Here is a 19,272-nt window from a genome sequence, read left to right on the forward strand (position 1 = left end):
AAGTAACTTTCCACTGAAAGCAATCACTACATCTAAAATATACATTTAATCCTACGGAAGTTTTATGTGTTTGGTAACTTCATTTTTTAAAACTGCGAAAAATACATTCTTTGTGATTGGACATGCACACCATGAAAATCATAAACTAATGACCTCCATTACACTTGCCCAGACATTGTTACTGGTCTTTGCATTCTGTATTTCTCCCATATTAAACATATAACAATGAATATATTCATCTTTATTTTTCATTTATCTTTTTTAAAAATACAGTGTCTGCCCTACCATATTAAAGTCTAAATTTAGAATTCTTAGAAAGCATCGTTAATAATGCTGCTTAGTAACCAAAGAATGATTCAGAGCAAAACTGCCATCAAGCACCTAAATCCTTAATTACCGTGGTTGTTATTTTATTTTTATAACTTGCATTACTCAGTTGTCTTTATCTCTCATTTATTGTTTTTAAAAAAGTTTAAGAACCTTTGAAATGCAGTCTACTTGTCAAGCATGACACTTGGAGTCCTTGAAGAATTGTTAGTGATTGAAAAGAGAGTGCAGATGGGTTGTGTATATGTTGGATCCTCCTTGGAAGCCAGATTCTTTTCAAGACAGAAGATCAGGAGTGTAAAGACAAAGTTACATGAACTCAGGAAAGCATGTCTGCAAACATATGTGTGCACACAATCTCCCTCTCTCTCTCTCTCCCCACTTTCTCTCACAAACACACATATATACCTTAAAGTAACATATTAGAAAGTATTTTTTTAGATAGTCAGGATTAGAAGCATGTATAAGGTGAACATTTATTCATAGCACTTATATAAAGACAAGTCCACCTTCCTAATTATTTAGATGGCCTTCAAAACACTCTCCCATCCTTCCCACACATAATGCCCACTTCCCCGTTATACACAGACCAAGAGCCTTGTTTGGCTTCCTCTAGTAATACCACATCTTGGAAAGGCCTCTGAAAAATTGCTTCCCAAATTTTCAGTTCCTTTTTCAAATACTACATCAGAAATTGAGAGTGTCTGATCTTTAATATGACCCAGCAGCATATCTTTTGCCTCCCTATTCTAGAAGTTATAAATAGAACTCAAAAATTCAACTACATACTTAAAGTAAACCTCTTTCTGTAACAAGGCTAGAAGCTGCTGGAAGCATTCTAAGGGCCAAGACCAAATGAATGTGGATGTCTCAAGGACATGGTTACTTAACATGACTATAGTTTTGGCGGGGGATGGGGAGGATAATATGTTTCTGTAACACTATGCTATTGCATCCTGAAAAACATCTGAGACTATCAGAAAATAAAAGCTGGCATCAGACGGCTACATTACTCATTTATGTTCATTATATCCACAAATATTTATTGAGATCAAGCAAGGGAGACTGATATGTCACTTATGGGAATCTAATGGGTAAGAAAGTTTGGATTGGTAGGGACAAGTATCAAATTAATCTGTAACAAATATGTGTGTACTACACACACATACACACACACACACATACACATATAACATCCTTCTTTCTTTTGTAATATAATAGAAGTGTTTTAGGGGTTTGGTCATCAATTGTACCAGTTCTCAGAATATCCTGAAATAAAAAAGGAAAATGATCTAGAAACAAGTTTTAACATAAGAGGCTCTTCTCTATGAGATAAATTATTCCTTCATATAATTTCCAGATACCTAATATATTTCTGTGATCCTACATAACATATATTAAATAGTGGGTATAAAAATTCAGATGGGTAAAGCATAGTTCAACATAGATGAGTGAATTAATATAAAATATGGGGGAAAAGTGTTTCATTTTCTTTGTCCTATTAGAAAAGAAACTGACCTGATATGCTATTTATAGAATGGACATCAAATTCTGAAATGCTGCTTTTTTCCATAGCATATTTTTGGGAGAGAATAAGAAAGCTTCAGTGATCACAACATTAAAATGTCATAAAATATGGAATCTAACCTAAGAAGTAGTTCTGTCTGTGAGCTTTCAGGTCCACATTGTTTATTGATTTTATCCTCTTCTCAAACCATATGTTAAGTTACAAATTCTGAAATTGCTTCATTAAATCACATTTTTCTTCTTTTATGTGTCAGTTACCTATTGAGAACATATGTTATCTCAACACACTAATGCTTACTCTCAAGTCATATGCTACAAGCTTAAGGCTCTGAAAAAATAGAGAAATAAAAATGTCACCATGTTCTAGCTGAAAATAAAATTTCATCAAAATGATATTATAAACATTTAAAATTTAAAGCAAAACTTACAATGACGTAATAAATCCAGAGAGTTCTTGGACATAAAAGAATATATTAAAGAGCAATGGCAATGTATTTCCCTCTGTATGAAGTCATTACTTACTCTTTTCTTGATCTACACAGCTAAGAAAACTTAGAGCAAAGATTTGTGTTCAACTCAGCTCATGGTAGTTCCTTAAGCGTTAAGATGGCTCTGAACTTACTCTCTTATTAAACAAACCATTTTTTATTTCCTTTTTTATATGAGAGATATAGCATTTTAAAATAGGTTTCACTATTAACTATAAGAAGAAGTGTATCTCTGTACCATTATCCCACTCATTCAATTTCCACTTTCCTCCCTTTTCTATTCCTTTCCTAAATCTCCCCCTCCCCCGCATTGAATTGCCAGTATTTTTGATACACTTTCTTTTAGTAGATTTTTCTAAAACAAGAACAACAAAACATACAGTTAAGAGACAGTAAATGAATGTTAAATCATCTGCACAATAGGTTTTATCTTGCCAAACACGGATAGAGACAAAACAATACTGCTGGGATTTTTCTGCCTTTGGGGCAGGAGGGGGAAAACTACTCTTTCAGTTAGATCATTTTTTTTTTTCAGTTTTGTCCAAGAAAGAATTTGATGCTGGCCCTTTTAGATATGATTCTTTACAAATGTCATATTTTCTGAGTCAATATGTTATGTATGTGCCACCACAAGAAACAAATAGATGCATAGTTGATACTGCTAGGGAAATGGAGGGGATAAAAATAACTTCGAATCACTAAAATCACGTCATTTCACCAAAAATGATATGGAAATGTGGTTTTATTGTTCTTTTTATCATACCAAATTTTATCCTTCCCACCAAGTCATGAAATCAATTTATCTACCACTGTAACTTCACTAGAATAAAACATAGCATCTGCATACCAGACCTTCATGACTGGCTTAGGACAACACAGATTATTTCCAGTTAAGATTCTCAGGGAAATTAAGTACATAGAATGGAATTCCCTAAATTAGAAGGTCTACAATATGAGAGTAGAAAAAACTGCTTTAACCAGAAAACAAGTCTCCAGTGTTTCACAACTTCAGAATAACAAAAACAAAGCTGCTTTTGAAGTCCTTGGCTCTGCTCAATTTCTCACCCATTTTGTAGGATAAAATGATTTCATTCATTTGATCAACTAGAAATTTAACCTATATTCAGGTATAGATATATACCATATTTATATAGATTGATTCTGTAATATTTAGATAGCCAGAAACGACATAAATGGTTTTTTTTTTCTTTCTAGAAGCCTTAATTTATCAAGTCAATGACTACCTTTGAAATTATTGTCACCACAATTTCTCAGTCTCATGTCATTTTTTTTTTTTTGGTGTTTTCTGTATTTTTAAAAATCTGATCAAGGTTTCACATTATATTGTTTCCACTTGGAAAATTTTCTGTCTGCTAAGTCTAGATGAAACTAAGGAAATTGAAGAAAGCTAAAAAATATATAAGTCCAAGTTAAAATGTTTTAAACAAAAAGACCAGGAATAAAAGACCAATTTGTAAGTGCTTGAGAATGTAATTTCTCACTATATATTCCCTGGTCAATAAAATGTGAATGAAAAACCTGGTTGGTCTGAAGTACTCATGGCCTGTGTAATGAGTACTATAAAAGGAAATAAATGGAAATATCCTGGAATCAAAGGAAATAGCTTAAAGTCTCCAGAAATGGCTTTAACAAGAAATAGCAATGCTATACAAATCTTTGCAATCTTTCCCATCCATGCATTATGTTTTACAGATCTTCTTTACCCATTGTGCACAAAAAATGACATAGGTTTTTAAATATTAAAATCATGTTTTTCTTTTGAAATTTATTTCAGTGTTTTAAAACTGGGTAAGGATTTGGCTTGTATTGATGTTATAATCTATGCAATATAATGAGCTTAACTTGCCATTTAAAAAGACAATTTAGCAGTAAGATAGCTATTTATTTATTGTACCTCAATGCTAAATAAGTTTACTTCTTCCAATATATATGTTATAATTGATTTCAAAAGCAGACCTTATTTGTTTGAGTTTACCCTAATTCCAAGAGTATAAACAGGACCCTAATTTTTAACCTAGTCTATATTACAAAAAAATGGCCTGGACCCTACAAGATAATCATAAATATATCTTTAAACATCAAAGTTACTGAAATGTGCTTTTTAATTATAACTGGTGATTTAGTAGAAGCCTATTAAGTGAATGTAAATTGAATTCCATAAAGTAAAACTAAATCATTGTGAAATCAAGACCTTTACAACATGCATTTTAATGAGAAAAATATGCAGCTTTAAAAGTCTGATTTTTTTGTTTTTCATATAAAATAAGTTTTGCACCTGCTAAAAGTATGGCTATAAGAGGATTTCATTTGGGTCATTTAGTCTAATTGTTTTATTTATTTTGATTTTTGAAATATTCTCAATTTAAGTATATACAAATAATAGAATTATTTTATTATGAAACACAGTTTTTAAATGATAAATCATTTATTTCTGATAAGCCTGCACAATGATATGTAAGTTTTTTATGATGTTGGAAAAGGGATAGGTTCTGAAACTCCAGGTATGCATGTTATTCTAAAAGTTAAAAAAAAAAAATGTCAATATTCAGGGGCACCTGGATGGCTTGGTAGGTTAAGCATCGGACTCTTTATTTCAGCTCAGGACATGATCTTGGGATCCTAGGATCAAGCCCCTCAATGGGCTTCCTGCTCAGTGGGAAGCCTGCTTGTCTCCCTCTGCCTCCCTCCCCATCCATGTGCTCTCTCTCTAAAAAAAAATAAATCTTTTAAAAAATAGTCTACAAGTTTAAATAACCCTTTAAAGTTTCAGAGATCACAGACTAAAACTGACACTGAATTCTAAAAATGTACAGCTATAAATACCTTTTTAAAACTTTTGTTATCAGGAATTAGAAGTTTAATATATGTTTTTTCTATATTTTGTCTTTTAGCTTGAATACTTGAAATGCTCTGCAACTTCATATGCTTTGTACAAATTTTACCATGAGAGAGAGTTTTCAACAGTCCTTTTAAGCTATACAAGTATACTTAACTTTTGCTCTAAAACTATGATAAGGCAGAATGCAAACAAGAGGAATGAGGCAAAACAGCGTATTCTAGTTTGGTTGTCATATATTCAGCAGTAGTGGAATGAAATTAAATTGTTCAAAACAAAATTAGAATTGGGTTGTCTTCATTCTTTCCCACATCAAATGTAATTGACAATAAATTTTGAGACATGAGGACACCAGGTAAACAAATACACCACTATCAAAGGACTGAAGGAAAAAGGATGAAAGGAAAAAAGGATACAAAAGAGGTATCACTGTACGTAATAATGTCAGGAAAGGCAAAAGAGATTTTTGTGATACTATTTCAGTGCATATGCTATTAACCAGAAACAAAGATGGTAAAGACATGTAACTTTGGGAAAAATTTTCATAATCAGTGTAAGAAATTAACCAGGAAGTTAATTACAAAGAAATGTATTTAATCATCACAGAGAGCAATGGGTTAGTTTTATAAAGAGAAAAACAACGTAATTTCCTTTCTTGGCAGGGCGGTTAAGCCACAGAGGCAGGAAGAAAATATAAGACCTCAAATCTCCTACAAAAAACTTCCTAGATTTGGCCAATTTATTTTTTCCATAGAAGATGGGCTTAATTAATTTTGTATAATTCTTAGAGATCTTGTGCTCCAATTTTTGGGTGGTGTAAAACTGATTGACTTTCAAAGGCTAGTGTTAATTAGTGTTAATTGGTTCCTGTGGATATCAGAAACCAGTAAAAAAAGAAAAGAAAAAAGAAAAGAAAAGAAAAGAAAAGAAAAGACCCTAAAATATAAGCAGGGGCCTTTAGAGTTTAGAAGAACTAGATCTTGGAAAGAAATAAGCTGTTTTTCACAATTTCTGAAGTAGCCACCAAGGAGAACCACAGGGGCTGTGAGTTCTATTGGAGATTATGATCCAGGGGAGGGATGGCTAATTACAAGCATGCACTCATGAAGTGCTGAGAGAGTCTGTCTTGCAGGAGTGTAGGTCAACGGATTCGACAAATTTTCACAACTTGGAAGAAAGAATATCTTATTCATTGTGAGACATGATGTAAAGTAGAAACCAGTGACTGTAACACTCCTAAATGATGGGCAGAGACAAATAAAAATAACAAAACAGAAAAAATTTTAAAATATGAAGAGCTATGGCACAGTGAGGGGAAATTCTACCACTGGAGCAAAGGAGCTAGGCATGTATGTAAATAAATACACCTATTTTTACTAAGCATAGGGATTAGGTCTTTTAAATATGAAGCAATAGTCTATATTCAAAGAAAAAGAATAAATAGGCATCATTAGGGAGAAGAATTCCTATAAAATAGGAGAGTCATTAACTAACAATGCCCTAATAATGATGAATCTCATGAAATAGAGTAGGAGGCTAAGCCTTCTGGAAAAGTGCACTGAGCAAGGAGAATCCCAAGAAAAATTCCTATTGCTAACTCATGTGAATACAAATGACAGAGTCAAAAAAGCATCTTCAGGGTTAGGCCTGAGAGATTGACCGAAGGACTTGGGGGAGGCGGCTGTGTGTGTACTTCACTCTTCTTATGCAAAAACTTCACAGGAGAGTATAAGAAGGTGAGCTCGGCTCTAGGCTTTCCCTTCTTCCTTTTTTTTTTTTTTTTTTGCTTTGTTTGTTCTCTTGTTTTACAGTAATATTTCCGTAGCTTTTTATGATATATTTAATGATTAGGAATGGGCTGTCTGAAGAGAATCTCTGAGAGAAATGTCCTTCCTTCACCACTAAAGATCTGGATGGCCTTGAATAAGTTATTTAATTCCTCCAAGACTCTGTTATCATATTCATGAAAGGGTAATAATAATAATAATAATAATAGTGCCTATGTCACAGTGGTGTTGAAAAAATTAGATAATTCTCAATGCCAAGCACATAATAAGTGCTTAACAAATCTTAACCTTCTCATCATTATTCCAGGCTTTTATAGGTCCACCAACAATACTGGTAGGCCTGTTTGAGCATTTGTTATGAAAACATCAGAAAGGATGCTATTTGACAGAATTGCATAGCAACAAATTTGACGGTGACCAAGAGCAAATATATAGCTGTGAGATCATCCTCATCATACTTCCTAATCACACTTTCAGGTACAGCTTCTCAGAAAAATTCACACCCTTGGGGCGCCTGGGTGGCACAGCGGTTAAGCGTCTGCCTTCCCCTCAGGGCGTGATCCCGGCATTGTGGGATCTAGCCCCACATCAGGCTCTTCCGCTATGAGCCTGCTTCTTCCTCTCCCACTCCCCCTGCTTGTGTTCCCTCTCTCACTGGCTGTCTCTGTCCCTGTTGAATAAATAAATAAAATTTAAAAAAAAAAGAAAAAGAAAAAGAAAAATTCACACCCTTGAAGTTTCATGTGCCCAGTACATATGGAATGCCTTTTTATATTTATAAAAAATTCTGTAAATGATTAGTATTTATATACTTACATGGAACTACACTATTTTCATAGGTAATTTTACATTTCCATCTTGATATACTTACACATTTTTTTGACATTAGGGATGCACATAAAAATGTGAGACCAGAAAGATAAAAATGCTGTTCAAACAGCAAACGTAAATTGTCCAAGTACAAGAAAATGGGTTAACTGAAACAAATTATGGCATAAAAGAATGTTGACTGAGACAAGCAAACCAACTCAGTAGTACTTGAACACATTTTAAGAATATGACAATTAAGAACATCATGAGACTTCTGTCAAAAATCAAATGAATTCCTTTATTCAAACTTTATATATGTGCACCCATCTGCTTCATGTGGGTTTCTTCAGAAGCAATCAGTGTGTCCGCAGACCCTGCTATGGAAACCTACCAAGTGTCAGAGAAACACTCTGAAAACCCAGTCCCAGAGCGTGGGCTCCCCGAGGGACTGAGCAGGCAGAGAGAGCCCTGCAGGCACCTGCCCAAAAGAAATGCTCATTCATTAATCTAGGTAGGGAAACATGCTGTACATCAAATAGATGACGAAAAAATGGGAACGTTACAAACTAAACAGCAGTGTGGGAGTACACCACTGAGCAACAGCCGGAGGAAGGAAATGGATGATGTGACCTGACACAGATCACCGAGCTGCCTCAGAAACCAAACAAAGTAGCAATGGGAGAGTCAGTTATAGACATCTGCTGAAATTCTCTTTCAGCAAAGTCACATCATCTGACAAGTTCCTGACACACCTTATTGAAAATTCCATCCATCAAAGATAAAGGAAATGAATTATTTGGGAAATGACTACTCTGGACCTAATTCTAACCAACAAAGAATTGATTCATTAAGTGAGAGAAACAGGAACCCTGAGAGAAAACAGTTCAGGGGCCTAAAATTCCATAACAGCCCAGGAGATGGAGACTGGATTCTCACTCTTTGCACTGTTGGACATTTGGAAACACACATCCATGTCCCAAAGGCAATCACTGGTAATTCTGAGGAGCATTTCTTCCAGTTTTTCCCCAATGCTTTTTTTTTTAAAAAAAAAAGTTTTAACAGCATTATTTATACCTGACTCCAGTAATTTTTAAAATGTGTCTGTAGATATTTTAATGGATATTAAAACATACAATTTTGTACCTTTTTATATTCAATTATATAATGCAAGCATGTTTCCATTTAACTAATGTAATTAACCTAATTTGGATGGCTATATTTATAGTTTGGAGAACTTTGTGATTGTTACTTTCATACCCAGTCTAGTCCTGCTTAATTTTACAGCAACCATGCTGTTTTTGTGACACTGAATATTAATCCCAACTCCTGGTACGGCCCTGACTAGTTGAGGACAATGGTTCTCAGAGTGCGATCTACAGACTGTACAGACCTACAGAATGTGATCCTCAGGAACTTTTAAGGGGCTCTGCAAGGTCAAAACTACTTTCAAAATAACATGAAGATAGAATCTGCCTCTTTTGCTCTCATTTTCTGATGAGCATACAGTGTAGTCTTCCAGATGCTACAGATGGGTGCTATCACCACAGATTGAATAAAGATGCAGATATGAAAATCCAGCTACAAAGCCAGATATTAAGGAAATGTTCAAAAATACAAAACACTGCTACATTCTCACTCATTTGTTTTAGAATTTTTTTTTCATTATAGTATGTATTTGTATTAACATGTGATTAGTTTATTGCAATTTTAGATGAAGTAATGGATACATATTTTTCAATGTGTTTTAATTTCTATTACGGTACATATTGATAGATATAAACAAAACCTTTTAGTGTCCTCAATAATTTTTAAAAAGCATAAGTTTCTAAGTTAGGAAATTTTATATGTTAACATAATCCTTTGTCATAGTCCCCTAAACACTTTCTTAATTTATAGTTTGCATACAACATTGGCTAAACAGGTAAATATTTAAAACAATTTTTTCAAATACAAACTTTTAATTTTGTGTTATCAAGCATTAATTCTTTCTTTACAGTATTTTCTTGTCATTTAAACTTAGCCATTCATCACCATTTTGGATTTAAGATACATTTATTTATTCTTTATTTCTAGTATTTTAATCACTTGACTTTTTTTACTTTTAATTGTTAGCCACCAAATTTTAAAAGTATATTTCTTATGGCATTAAAAAACAAAGCATTTATCACCCAAGATATATTTTATTATGTGACATAAGACCCTAAATATTTATTATCTTTCCAAATAGCAAAAATCAATTTTCTATTAACATTACTACGCTGTTGTTTTTTGTTTTGTTTTTGAGTAATAGTTATGGATGAGAGGCAAAATTTAATATAGAAGAGAAGGAAAAAAGAATTGAGAGTAATTTCTGGAACCAAAAGAGGTAAATTCTGAATAAAAGGTTCAGGTCAGGCAGGCCCTGAGGACACAGGGAGACATTGAGGAGCGGGGGGGTGGGGGGGGGTGGGGGGGAAGAAAAAAAAAACAACACCACAGAACAAGGGGGGGGAAATGAGGTGGAATTGTGGAATTGTTTGCATTCTTTAGACCACAAGAATGAGGGCAGTTAAAAAGTTAACACAAATGCCTTGGAACGAACAGAGTGACCATTCTCCACCCAAGCTGTGCCATGTACTAACTCTACTCCTACTAGCCAGCAATGGGATCCTGCATTACCATTACCTCCTGGTTTTGACCCTACAAAGGGAAATTTTAAAAAATACAGTTATATAAATACAATTGGGAGTAGAGGTAGAGGTGAAAGAGTGAGTTCAACCCTGCAGTGAGAACTGAGGAGTGCTTCACCACAGGAAGTGAATGACATGCCAAGGAAGAGTACTGCATACCAGCGTCTCCTTCAGCACAGGAGCTAGAGATGATTATTTTACCCAGTTTCTTGAAACACTCATGCTTGGAAGGGAATCCCATACATATTTAGAGTTTGGAACCAGAAAAAAGATTTATTCTTTTGGTGCCTTTATGGTTCAGAATAGTCCAAGTTTGAGGACTATGGGTTCGTGCTCTCTGCACTTATTCCAATTATGCCAGTTTTCTACTTGAAAAAGAGATGGAAAGAATTTAAGTAACTTGGTCCAAGTCCCAGAACTTAAGTGGTGAATCTGGGCTTCAGACTTTTATCTCTTAATCTCCAGAAAGTATTCCCTAAAGCAGTCCCTCACTTTTGGAAAGACTCTTCTTTTCAAACTACAGCAGAATGCCCTCTACTCTGTTATTTGATCACTGATACGCTTATCCATACTGGGGACTACACTTCAAAGGTGACTTCGAGTTACCCCTTGTTATTGATCTTATTCACATTTTGCATATTTTTCCCTTTGGGAACAACTTCTTTCCTAAATGAATCACATATTTCACATATTTTTTTTAAATAACCAGAACCAGACACTTCTCTGTTAGTAAGATCCATATAAGCATCATAAAATAATACTTCTGTAAGGGTATGATAAGTAATTCTGAGAAATTGTGAAGAGATAACGAACCTGTGATTGGTATCATTAATTTAGCTCATATTTGAAATATTTTATCTTGGATAAGATAAAATTACAACATTTAAATTATATGATAATTTACATTTGAATAATTATAACGTGGTTATAAAACATGGTTATTTAATTTAAGCTAGTTATTAGGGATACCACTGTTCAATTACTTTACTTGAATATTATAGTTACTAGTGGGAAAAAAAATGAAGGCTTTTCCACTGCCTTTTGAGAGCTTGCATTGAAGCCATCTCAGACAAATTTTTATTTTAAAAAAATTAAAAGATTCTTGCTCTTATTATATATCAAAGACCTACATATCCCTTAGTTATTGATTTCACTGTACCCTATGTTCAGATTTAACAAATAGCTAGAGTAGTACATTGCAGTGCTCCAATAATGAAAATTGGCTTCATTATATAATTATTAAGAACCTCAGAGATGCACAGACCTGAAGTAGGCCCATGGAACCTAGTTTTAAGTAAAGCAAAAATATATCATCCTCTTATTAATCTGACAGTCTAGTGGAGAAACAGATGCTAAACAAACAATTACAAGAGTAGTAAGTGGTACAAAAGTGTGATATTAATAAAGTAAATTACGATGACGTGATCAATATTTTTTACCAATACAGTAGATTTCTCCTCTTTATTAATCAATTAAGTTTCTGAAAAAAAAGTAGCATAGTGGAAAATGCATCCTTGCTGTCCAATTCTCACTTCACCTAGTATGACTCTGGAGGGTACAACCATGCTTCAAGACCAAGCAAGCAAGAACAGGGAGCACATATTCTTTCCGCCTCAGTAGCTGAGCACTCCAAGGCAGAGTTACTTTGGCTCTCTCAAGAGACTCACTCAGTTCATCCATAAACAACAACTGAGGAAAGGCCTTTCTGTTCAGTGCAAATCCACATGTCATTTTCTAGGTATTTTAAGATAACAGGCATACCAACAGGTAAACTGTTAACCAAAACTAACCATAAATATGATAAAAAATCATTTATTTGGTTATGTAGGATTTTTCATTGTGCACTCATTTAATGATGGCAGAAACTTACAGTTCTTAAGGAGGCTGATACTCTAAATAGTTTACATGTAAATCATTTACTATTCAAAAAAACCCAACAAAACCCCCACAAAACTTATAAAGTAGGCTCATCTCATTCCAAGTTTTGTTTTTGAGCAAATTGAGATCCTGAGAGCTTAAGTAGTATGTCCAAGGTCTTGACAATAACTATGAAATACGTCCATTAATCTACTAACCCTGCTCTCCATTTCTCCCTGTTCAGACCCTGTCAACACAGGATATATAAAGCAATTGGCAGGAAAATCCTTTTGGGAACTAGGGGTGGACTGTAGGTAAAAGACATTTTCTAATAATATATCAATGTATAGGTTATGTGTGAAATGATCAGTTATGGGGTTATCTCCATAATTTAGTCTAATTATTAAATTTTCCAACTAAAGAAACAGGCAGGTAAATGCTAGTTGTTTTATTTTAGGTGATGTCCAATTGTTTTTAAAAAGAAGTGTTCTTAAACTAAACCTGTAAACTCTCCAAAACAATCTATACAATGCGTGTTTATGTCTCTGAGAATTCTATAATGTATCTAAAGATTTATGTGCATAAATCAAACACACCTTCTTATAATATAGCTGTGAAACAATAGTTTTGCTAAAAATTTCTGTGGACATTCAAAAGACAGATTTGTTACAGATGTTCAAAAAAGATGGTGATCTAGTCTAGCTCTCTCCAGCTAGTCCAGTTATTTCGGAGAGAGAAAACTAGATTTGAATTAAAGTTTCACAAGAGTCTAAGCTTTTTGATAGGGCCTGTGGAAGAGAAACAGCATTCCAGACTGAAGTGGAACTGAAACATATAGGTGGGAAAGCAAGAGATACATCTGGAATAATGAGTAGACCTATCTACAAAGAGAGAAGTCAGGTTGCAAGTGTAGGTTGAAATCCAAGTATGAAAGAAGAGATTAGGCTAAAGAGATTGGATTTAATTCTTTGGGAGCCATTCAATTTCCCTCAGTCAAATCTACAATCGTGTTTGTTTAAAGGGATCTCTAAGAAATCTTGGGTTTGTAAAGTGTTGGACCTTCATAGCAATATATTCAATAAGTGTGTAGTAATTTTACACATACTCTATGGAAAGTACTGAAAATAAAAACATCACTGAGGCAGAATTAATGCTCTCTCAGACATTATGGTTTACTCCAGTAAGTAAGGGGGCACAATGTAATGCTATAGGTGGTGTGAAAAATGAAACACATAACAATATATTTAAGCTTATGTATAGATAACAATCCAAAATATTTTTTAAATATAGTGTAAACCTCAAAAAGTCTATTTTTCTTTACCACTTCAAGAACGCAATGGAAGTTCATTTGTTGTATTTTTAGTGAATCTCGCTCACCAAAACAGTGAGTTTCTGACTAGAACCCAGCATTTTTCCATTATATGTAATACTTTTTTTTTTTTTTTGGCAACCCAATAGAAGGTGACTTATATGTTAAACTTACTTACGGAATTAAACCATTGTCTTTTGTTGATGAATTGTGATTCAGCATGTTTATTTTTCTTTGTGATGAGGATTAGGAAGACAAAAATCATTTTACAACCAAGGCAGTTATTTTCTGGAACACTGAAATATCACATCAGCAGGTCAGAATTTGGGTTTGGATTTATTAATTGTATGGGCTTTTTCTGTTTGTTTGTTTTTGGCAGCATCTGAAGTTACATAATACTTTCACAATATTGTTATTAAATAAAAATCCATGGATTTCATATTGGGAGATTTTTTTTATTTCTCAAGACACTGACTTCAATGTTTTCTCAGAGATGTGGCCAAATGATTATAAAAGAAGCACTTGATACTAAGAATATGTGTAATTATATATTTTTTAGAAGTTGTTAAGTATTTAGGTAACGTGTTCATTTTTGTTTACTTTCTTGCTATTGTTGTTTTATACTGATCTTACCTCAGCTATTATATAGCCAGTGTGTATATGTGTGTGTATGTATTCTTGTGTATTTTCTTTTTCTCTCTGTATTTGTGTCTACATAGTTACTGTATTTTATCTCAATGATGTATCTTTAGATTTTTTCCTTCAAGTATGTATCCAGCCCTGAAACTGAAGTTATCATCAGAATACAATGTTAATTTATCACATTTAGAATTATAGTATTGTTGTTCTCACTGAAAACAATAAACTCACTTTGCCAAGACTTCATCCCAATGGAAATCAATAATTATAGAGATGGACACATAAAATACACAAACCTATATTTGGAGTCCAAGCAAAACCTCAAACCAGCTCAGAGCCAGACATTTTACAAGTTTAGTATGTCTGGGAACTTTTTTTAAGAAGAATGCATTTTAATATCCTGTGTTCCATATAGACTTATTTTTAGGGGATTTTTACCAAATGTACATTACTATCTTTCTTTGGAATCAAGTAGAAGAATCATTTTTAGTCAGGCTCAGAAATTAATAATGTACTGTTGAAAATGCCTTTTGATATTTAAAGTACTTTGTTCATCAGCATCATGACACCAAGTGATAAGAACAAAGGCAAGTAATATTTGTCACTGTTTCATGAAGAGACACTGAGATGCACAGTGTTCATGAGCCTTTACAAAGAAGCTGCAGACTTGGGACAAAAGAAAAGCCTCATCTCTGGATGCTTAGAGCAGGCAGTCTTATATAAATACCATATTTAACACCTTAATTCTGCAAACTAGAAAGGCCACGTGTGTGTTTCTAACCTAGGTATTTGAAAATGCGAATTGATTTGTTTAAAATAGATGAATTGAACACATAGTATATGCTAGATGGCAATCCAGATCCTGTGAGCAAAAAGGTGAATAAAATAAAGACTTCTACCCTCAAAAATATGTCATTCTTTTAAGTGGCAACAGATAATAAACAAATGACCAAAGAAATACAGTGTTAGTCATAACACTGTCATAGTGACAGTCGTAACTGTCATAATGACAAATAAAACAGTGTGAGTAGATACTGAAGGATGGGGGTTATTTCCTTTAGGCTGGTCAGGGAAGGCTTCTCTAAGGATGTGTGGATGCAAGATGAGGGGGGGAAAGACAAATGCTGATATCTGTCATGGAACATTCCTTGTCGTGTTCCAGGAGCAGCGAGGAAGCCGGCTTCGTTCAGGTGGAATCAACAGCAGGAGGAGTGGTCAAAGATAGTCTTAGGCAACATGAAGGTCATAAGTAAAAAGTTGAAATTTTATTTTAAACTATGCAAGAGTGCCACTGAAGTGTTTGGCAATGGAATTAAATTATCATATTGATATTTAAAATACTTGTTCTGGCTGCTGTGGGGGACTACCGTATAAAGGCAAAAGTGAAAGCAATAAGTTCAGTGGAGGTAAGAGATGATGGCAACCAGACGGAAGAATAAGAGGTAGGAGTACTGAAAAAGGGTACGTTACATTTGTATAGAAAAGCTCTACAGGTATAGGTCAGTACCAACTGTAAGTCATTCAAAAGCAAAAGCTTTTTTTCCTGAGTTCCTGTTATTCAGAGGATACGATGTAGCACTGTGGTTATAAGAAGTCATAATACTATAGTTCTCAAGTAATAATATGATGTTTTACTAGTCAACTAACATTGTTTTTCATTCTTCATAAGTCGTGAATATATACATGTGTGGTAAGATAGTAACAATATAACTCAGCAAATATTATATTACTTTATAAAAATTTATAGCTTACCAACCTAATAGTCTTCTTTATAACAATCATTATATTAGTCAATTAAGTCTACCTTTACTAACAGAAAGCAATATCAAATTTTATTACTAACTAGTAAATTATTAATTTTCTACTAGCAAATATTAGTAATATAGGTATTAGTTTTTCAGATGACAGCTGGATAATCATGGGCTAGGATGATTCTGAAACACCATCATATAGAGGGTAGACATGTTATTTAAAGGATTAGGATGTATAATCTTTGGACAAGCTGGGAAGTCATCCCAGCTAGAAGGAAAAAACCTGCAAAAATAAAGGTGAGATGCTGACTGTGGAATCATGGGTGGCATGACTAGGCCAGCTGGACTGAAGCACAGAATCTTACTGGACAGAAGTGGGAGATAACATCAGAAAGGTGGGTTGTGGCCAGTCTCTTGAGAACCCGCAATGACAATCTAAGAAACTAGAAAGTAATTTACCCTGCAGGCAAAGAAAGACATGGCAAGTTTTGAGTATGAGCCTGAAATGGTGAAAGTTCTGTGTAAGAATGTCTGAGAAATGAGTGTGGTAACATATGCAAACTACAATTCATATACCTCATCTCCGCACTGGGGTATACGTGCTCCGGAGCTCCAGAGCGTCGTTAGAGAATTAGGGATGTGCATACACGTAGGCTAATACCTTATATTATTAATACACAGGTTTCCCTCCATAATTACACAGTTTAACAGATACCTCCTTAAATAAAATATGGAATATCTATGGAAATTATAGATGAATTATAATTTCTAGCAAACTTCAAATAGCTAGACTTTAAAGACAATTAAAAAAATGTAAAACATACCAACCACCTTGGTTGCTCTGTTGAACTCCTATTTCAGCCATGGTCAACCCTAGCTCCTTCATTTTCTCAATTCTCCCATTTCAATTTGTAATTGTAAACAGTGGCCCATTTTAATATACATTATTTTATTTACATCTCAAATTTACTTTTACAATATATATTTTTATTTCCATTCTATGGGGGGGGAACTGAAATTCACAGAGATGAAGTTGTAAGATATGACATTTCTTTAGTAAAAAAAGATGAGGGGGCATACAAAGATGATTACATAAACCACAAGTCAATACAGAATGCTCCTAGATAGAGGCAGAAACTCCCAGGGCCCCAGGGCTTCCCATGACAAAAAAAGCAATGGATGGCACTACCTACCCAAATAGAAAAGGGGTACAGATGATAGATACATAATACATATATACATATATGCATAAATGATGTGTGGATAGATAACATATGTAATTTACTTAACATATATACATATATGTGTATACAGGCTATATGTACTTATGTCATTATACACACATGTGCATATATGCACATACATATGCACACAGACGCATGTATGCAGACATGCACATGTGCCCAGAAACATCTATCTTAAGGATTCCACTTTTGCCATTTTCACAGGAGAAACATACATCAGATTGTATAATAAATGCTGACAAAACCTCTTTCCAGTAATACTTCCATTGTCTTATTCCTTCAGCAACTTGTTACATTATCAGATATACCCATGTGATAGCATGTTAATGGTTACTACTGGACAATATGGAACATGTCTCAGACTTTTACCTATAGTAGGCAATAGGGGAGAGGCAGACAGATGAGATATTTAGAACAAGTGGAATTTAAAGTTACATTAATAATATCCAGAATTTGTAATTATCTTTAGTTTCTACCTTGATGCAGAATACTGTGATTTTTTTTAAAGATTTTATTTATTTATTTGACAGAGATAGAGACAGCCAGTGAGAGAGGGAACACAAGCAGGGGGAGTGGGAGACGAAGAAGCAGGCTCATAGCGGAGGAGCCTGATGTGGGGCTAGATCCCATAACGCTGGGATCACGCCCTGAGCTGAAGGCAGACGCTTAACCACTGTGCCAAGTATTTCTACGAATCAAAAGTTTACATTTTCATGTGAAATTGGATGAGTTTTTGAGGTCTTAATTATTGAGATCATTGTATAAAATTATAACATTTAAGAAAATAAAATATTAAAACATACAAACATTAATTATAGATATTGAATTATTTGTATCAAAACAAGCTGCATTTCTCACAGAAATTAAGAAACAACATTCCATATATTTGAATTTGGAAACGTGAGTGGACAGTTGATTGGATTTTTCACTTTGCCTTTAGATAATTATTATTTTGAACACTTTGGCTATAAGAATGTAAAGATATTAATAATTTCCTTAAAACTGTTTTAGGTTCTACTCAGACTGAAACACAAAGCAGAGTTATATGCCATTAGAAACTGTTTACTCCCATTTACATGCCAAAGGGCCTCTTTTCTGGGAATACTTCACATTTCCCTTTATTACTTCAATTATTGTCCCTTTGACTATGCTTTGTTTATTTATTTTTAAACTTATGTTGTTTTTATTTTTTATTAATTCATTTTTTTAAAGTAATCTCTATGCCCAATGAGGGGCTTGAACTCACAAACCCAAGATCAAAAGCGGCACACTCCACCTGCTAAGCTAGCCAGATGCCCCAATTACATTTTAAAGACTGTATTTATTTATTTATTTTAGAGACAGAGACAGAGAGAGAGAGAGAAAGAGAGAGAGGTGGGGAAGAGAAGCAGAGAGAGAGGTACAAGCAGACTCTATGCTGAGCACAGAGTCTGATACAGGGCTTGATCCCAGGACCCTGAGATCATGACCTGAGCCGAAATCAAGAGTCAGACGCTTAACTGACAAAGCCACCCAGGCGCCCCTGCCCCCAAATGTGTTTTAAAATAGTCTTCAAAGCAAAGCAAGCAAGCGAGCAAACAAATTTTTTTTATGTTTGAACCTTGACCAAAACCAGAACATTCTTGGCAAACTGGTATTTAAAAAAAAAACAAAAATACCTCTCTCCTAAGGCCAGGGAACTCTTCTTTGACACCTTGGAAGCATTACAGATCTCTCTCAGGAATCACTTTGTTCTCTCATCACAAGCCACTCACAGCACTATTAACTCCCTCACTTCTTCCCAAACTGGATACTCAGAGATTATTTCCACTATTTGTGTGTGTAAATTTGGCTCATGTCTTCTCACTCTGTTCAGCTGCCTTATCTTTTTAGACAAACTATGTTCACCTCCTCAGCTGCTTTAGACATTTCCGGATTTCTATCTTCAGTCATACTCCTGGGCTATGTTTCCCTCCTCCAATTTCCGCTTAACTCACTCTGAGTGAGTAATAGTCACCTTCGGATCGG

General features: G+C 34.2%; 1 protein-coding gene across 2 annotated transcripts in view; it reads right to left on the reverse strand.

Moving 5' to 3' along the window:
- Positions 1-19,272, reverse strand: part of SEMA3A (semaphorin 3A) — a 455,650-nt gene that overhangs the window by 354,384 nt on the left and 81,994 nt on the right. Inside the window, exon 1 of one of the 2 annotated variants that reach the window (XM_034667177.1) lies at positions 18,924-19,267. The exons of the other annotated variant lie outside the window; for it this stretch is intronic. The gene's annotated coding sequence lies outside the window, so the exon portion shown is untranslated. Of the gene's footprint in view, positions 1-18,923; positions 19,268-19,272 lie in introns of those variants that run through there. 2 annotated transcript variants of the gene reach the window in all.

The sequence above is a fragment of the Ailuropoda melanoleuca genome, chromosome 1 (genome assembly GCF_002007445.2).
Source record: "Ailuropoda melanoleuca isolate Jingjing chromosome 1, ASM200744v2, whole genome shotgun sequence".
Classification (NCBI taxonomy): Eukaryota; Metazoa; Chordata; class Mammalia; order Carnivora; family Ursidae; genus Ailuropoda; species Ailuropoda melanoleuca.